Here is a 6,000-nt window from a genome sequence, read left to right on the forward strand (position 1 = left end):
CAATTTATGCAATTTGATTATTCAGAATTTAGCTTAATAACTATAGGAAAGGTAAGATTTGGAACATACTATTAAATTTCAGCTGATCTCCTTAACCCCTCCCCTGCTGATGACGGAACCGCTCCGTCATCAGCCGCGGTGGCGCTGTGCGGATGACGGAGCGGTTCCGTCGTGGCCCGCCCGACGCCCCTGCGCGGGGCAAATTCTGCGCCTGCACTGAGCATTCTATTGAGCTGGCGGGGCCATGACGGAACCGCTCCATCATAAGCACAGCGCAACCGACGCTGGTGATGGAGCAGTTCCGTCACCAGCATGCGCCCGCCGCATTTCCACCCCGCCCCCTTAGCACTGTGGCGGAATAGCCGCCGCAGTGAAGGGGTTAAAGGGAGGGTGAGAAAAAGAACATATACTCTTATAGAAACATATCGCATTGACTAAAGGTGGGTTAAAATTGGAACACGCTAATAGTCAGTAATACAATGAATATCTCATTTACCAAGGGACGGGAAAGAAAAGGAACATATGCAATCAAGCTTTGCAAATTCGGGACGGTAAGAAAAGGAATGCAAGTTAATATACAATCACACACACAGACTTATATTTACCTAGGATAGTGTGAAGACCAACCCAGGCCACGGGTCAGTTGGAAAAGACAGGAGGCACCCCAAAGACTTCAGTACCAGTAGGCGAGCAGGTGCAGCTCATGGACAATCAGGACAGGATAACCCCAGAATTTGGATCAGGACCGGATCACCAAGGTTAAGACCAGCACCCGCAGCTTTGGTTGCAACGCCTGCGTTTCTCCCTCTCTGCAAGGAATCTGCCAAAACCCCAATTGGGTTATAACTTTATCAGCAAAGTGCTTTGTTAGCACTTTCACTTCCAAAAAAAACCCCGATTGGGTTCTCGAACCTCCCAACAGAGTGCTCCGCAGCTCTCTGCTTTCAGTCACCTATTGAGTGCGTTGGGTCAGTGACAGGTCAGCTAATCAGACAAGTCGGACAATTTCTCTAGCTAAACTTACGCTAGTTATACTGTTTTTCAGGTCAATGCACCACCCCCCAATGTTGCAAGTGTAAGGATCCCCAATTTTGATTGAACAAAGGAGGAGGACAGGTCATCACACCACCTAAATTTCAGACTTTCTCAGACTCTTTATTCAGATTCCGTTCACGCCCCTTAAATTCCAGGTTCTCATGACATATGCCTTTGGTTAACAATGGTGAATATAACATTGAATACAATTGTAACAATTTTCAGTACAGTTCAGCTTCTTCTAGCTGGGTCACAGTTTGGGTTCCCAGGCGCATCTTGGCTGCTGTTGCCATCTGGCTTGGTTCCAATGTTGCGAAGTTCATTTCTCCTCCGCGGGGACATGCGCAGAAAGGACTTCCAAAATGGAGTAGTACGCACCTCCCAGGCCCAAAGAATACGATACATGAAAAGTAAAAGGAAACAATTTAGAACATAGTAATAAATGATTACACTCTATACCATGAATCTCTATACTATACCCATTACTTTAATATATACTATAGCATTAAGATTAAGCAAAACGAACAGCTTAGGTGAAAGCAGCAATGCAAGCTTCTCGCATGTGAGAACACAGAACAGCCATTTTAGCACTTGTGCGCCAATGCGAAAAGGTTTCCCTCCAAAAGCTGCGAGTATGTCATGTCACGTGGGTATGACAAACGCATGCGCAGTAGAAATTTCCGCGTAGTAGCAGCCATTTTAAATGCAAGCGTATTAGGATTAGAAAACACATAAGCAAGCTTCACTCGGCTCCCCAGTATAGATGAAGAAAGGGTAAATTAGTAAGTTTCATTATATGTTATTCGAGGTTCATGAGAACGAGCAAGTCGCTTCGTATGCAAATCCTTGCTCCATCATGGGTGTAAGTTTTACATGTCCTAGCACTGAAAATCTCATAAAATAATTTTTCACTCTTCCATTGACTAAAATTTTGGTTACCTTATTACTGTTAATGAGTGATAACTTTGGAGTAGGAGCAGATAGAAAAATGCTGTTTACACTCAAATGAATTGTAATTTAAAATTCTCACTAATGGTTACTGCAACTGTTGTGTCGCGTTTTAAGCTCCAAGTGAATTTTCCCGATTCATGCCCTTATATAGGTACAATTCACATTGCCCTTATATAGGTATAGAAATCAATCCCTTATTTAGGCATAGCCCATGCTACCCAAATACAGGCATGGCTACTTCCACCCGTACCAAACATCAGAACGACTTCTTGGAAAACCAGCTTAAGCAGTCAGGGACTTCCCCTTGCTTGAATAGTAATTTGTCCAAGAACTCAGTTACTTTACAAAGGAAAACTAGTCCCTAGGGGTTCTTTCCCGACATTCATATGCCCTACTTTACGTCAAATTTTGGCATTCCTAAACACCTTCAAGGTATAAATATGCCTTCACTTGCTATAGCAAACTACGGTGGTTCGGAGCAGTTCAACTATCTACTTGCCCGACGCAGCTCACTACAGCAAGTGCCAAAGGAAGTTGACTCTCCAGCAGACGCACTGATCAAGAGGCTGCCTTTCTCCTACCGAGAATCCAGCTCCAGTGTTTTCAAGCTCCCCTTGCGGGGTGTTGGAAAACCGAGTCCCGAGACAGAGATACCAGACCTCCTTCATTCTAACTAAGTTATGGATCTGATTAGAACCTAGAGAAACCTTTGGTAGATTCTTGGCAAAAACAACTAAACCTTTGCTACACAATACTTACTACTTCTCGCGTACTGAACTTAGGTTAGGTACATTGGGGTAGGCGTATTTCAGAAGCACCAGTTGAGTATTTTAGTCAATGTTATTTATGTATGTATTTTTATATATCTTAGAAACCATACAATGCTCTTACAGTATTTTTTCATATTACTGTTTACGCTGTACGCATTATACTTTGCAGTCTGCATAACGATTGTAGCAGCTCACTTCTCTTGCATGAGAAAGAAGACTGTTCAATAAACCTTTTTAATTAAAAACACGCGTCTCTCTATTTCTCTGCAACTCTGTTGAAGCAAAGCATGCACGATTGACTAGTGAAATACTTATCTATTGTTTCCGCGACTCTGAGAGATATATTTCTTATTATTCTTGGGAAACAAAGTTGTCATGTTAATGCGGTTGTCGGAAACGAATCCCTTTTTGTGAATTCGAGAACGTTTCTAGTGACCTCTGAGTTAGCTGGCACACACACAATTAAGTTTGGTATATTTGATAGAGACCTAGTCGACATAAGTCCTACATCAAATCTATAGGATATATTATTCCAATGTGCAGAGCCTATTATATAGGAGCTACACTACATGGCGCCCAACGTTTGGTAACCAATACCACAACTGGGTTTGGGCTCCCAACAGTAAGGCCAAGCCTCAATTTAATAAAGAACTGCACAATTGCCAATACTGCTACCTTATTCCTGCTGGTTCACTTTAGAGTGTCCATATTGAGAATTCAACAACACGTGCCATAGACCACCTTTTCAGTCTGAAACAAATCCTTTTCTTTATTTAATTTTTTCTCCCATCTCAAAATTATACATTTATATAAATCACTGAATCTTTACAAATTGCACCTCAAAAAGTACTTTCTCAATTAAAATGTTACTCAAACATTCAACTTCATTCCTTTCCTTACACACTCACACTCTGTTCATACTCATATTTTGTTCTCACTCACTCACCACATCACCTACATTCACCCTATAACCATTAATTTTGTTTTGAAACTTTTTTTGAAACCATTCAAATAAATGCCATGGAAAACGATTTTTTAAAACAAATGTTTTAAGTCTGACAACTTAAACTTTGTACAAAATTCTTATGACAGGAAATAAGCTGGTAAACGTGTTTCAAACTCCTTCCATTTGTGGAGTTCTCATCAGGACCTTACAGCTGAAAAACAAACAAAACATTCTTTCAATCACTATAGATGCCCAAACTACACCTCTAATTTCACTCTGTGGCTTTTTTATCGATGTTGCTTACCTTCAATTGATCTAGCTATTCCGATCTACCAGGTTCCAAAGATGTCACCTATATCGCAAAAAATGACACAAATTGAGAAAAACGTCCTCTTTTAGCTATTCAAATCACCACTAGATTCACTTAGTCTGAAACGATTAGTAAAGAAGAACATTGTCTTACATTAATGTCTCTCAAAGTGCTCTCTTTAGAACCTCCAATTCTCAGCCGAGAATACCTGCAACACAACAACAGACATCTCTTAAAATCGCCATGTCGCTAATGGATTAGCAGTGTGCACGCACATTCAAAACTGAATGTGTACTCACTTATAACACCCTTTGGCGGCGAGGAACCCCGTATTTATGACTAGTGGGGCATTGGGGATGCCGTGGGGGTGTACTGAAGGTGCGGAGAGTCCATTGTGGAGGCCTGTCCCGAAGGAAGTGACACCACGTGGGCAGTGAGTGCATCGCTCAGGGGCACGATATGGCTAACTGAAGGAAGAAGGGGGAGTACACACTCACCGAGATGCTTGGTAAGGGCCTGCCGAAATTGGAAAAGGGGTCGTCCTCCCCAGGGGCGGTAAAACATCCAAATGACACTAACGAGAGCCAAGTGCCTATTATGAAATCCTTTTTAGAGACTCTCTTTAACTCCCTCCGCAAGGACTGTCAGTCATTGAAGCAAGAGGTGGTGGGGAGGTCCGGGAGATCAGGAGGGAAGTGGAGAGCCTCGGCGAGAGGGTGGCGGCCATAGAAGATGCGGACCAAACCAGAAGCGAGGAGGTGGAGCAGCTCCAGCAGGAAGTCCTACGACTTAAAGAACAGCAAGTCGACTTACAGGCGTACGCGGAAGACTTGGAGAACAGGTCCTGAAGTAACAACATACGGGTCCGAGGCATACCACTAAAGGAAGAGGGGGCGAACATCACCGGATACCTGCAGTGTCTGTTCCGAGACATCCTAGGAGAAGCTGAGGACTTTGTCATCAGAATCAATAGGGCGCACAGGGTCGGGTTGGCGAGGCGTGCGCCTGCGCCCCCGATATCCTGGCCTTTCTAAGGGAGGCATGAAGGGAGCAACCCCTTCAGTACAAGCGTCAGCTGGTGGCCTTGTACCAGAATCTTTCATCCATCACGCTCCAAAAACGGAAAGCTTTCAAAGTGGTCACAGACTTTTTACGCGATAAAGAGGTCCAGTATTCTTGGGGACACCCCTTTCAGCTGATCTTTAAATGGAATGGCACGCTGCACCAGCTGAGATCACTCCAGGACACCTGTGCCCTACTGGGTATAGAGCGGCCGGAGGAGCGCACATCACCAAGGCCATCCCAGCAGTCTGCAAATTGAGGTTGGCAGAGGGTCCGTCATAGACGCTCTCCGCTCAACGACTTGAAGCCAGACCCACACACCATGATGCAAGAGCGGGCCAGAGCTATCCAAGAAGTCGCGAGAGACACTTCACCGACGGATTAATTGGTTTAAGGGGGGGGGACTCTATAGTACTTTGACAATGCAAGTCTAGGGGGGGGTGGACGGGGGACCGAAGAGGTCGTCACGGTTGCACGCTCCACATACTAATTTCAACACAGGCCTGCAATGTGGGGCATCAGGTCAGGGACTATGCTCATCAGTTGGGGTGATGGAGTTAGGGTTAGGGGTCCGGGGAGGCCTGAGGGTTGGCATGGGGAGGGACTTGGGTTGTTGGGTACAGGGTTCTGGGAGGGGGAAGGAGGGGTATGGGAGGGGAGGGAGGTTCTGGTGTGTCGCACTACAGAGGGGGGCAGGCAGGGCAGGGGGGTTCTTGATCCTCCTTACCACAAGAGTAATCTGGTTTCCACCATGGTTGATGATGCCCTGAAAATTCTCACCATGAATGTGAAGGGGCTTAACAACCCCATAAAAAGACGGACTGCCATATCTTTCCTAGAGAATTTGGATGCCTCAATTTGCCTGCTGCAGGAAACACATTTGCTCCCCAGGGATTGGCAACGAATGCGCTCCCGGACATTCCCCC

This window comes from Lissotriton vulgaris, chromosome 10, assembly GCF_964263255.1.
Source record: "Lissotriton vulgaris chromosome 10, aLisVul1.2, whole genome shotgun sequence".
NCBI classification, from domain to species: domain Eukaryota; kingdom Metazoa; phylum Chordata; class Amphibia; order Caudata; family Salamandridae; genus Lissotriton; species Lissotriton vulgaris.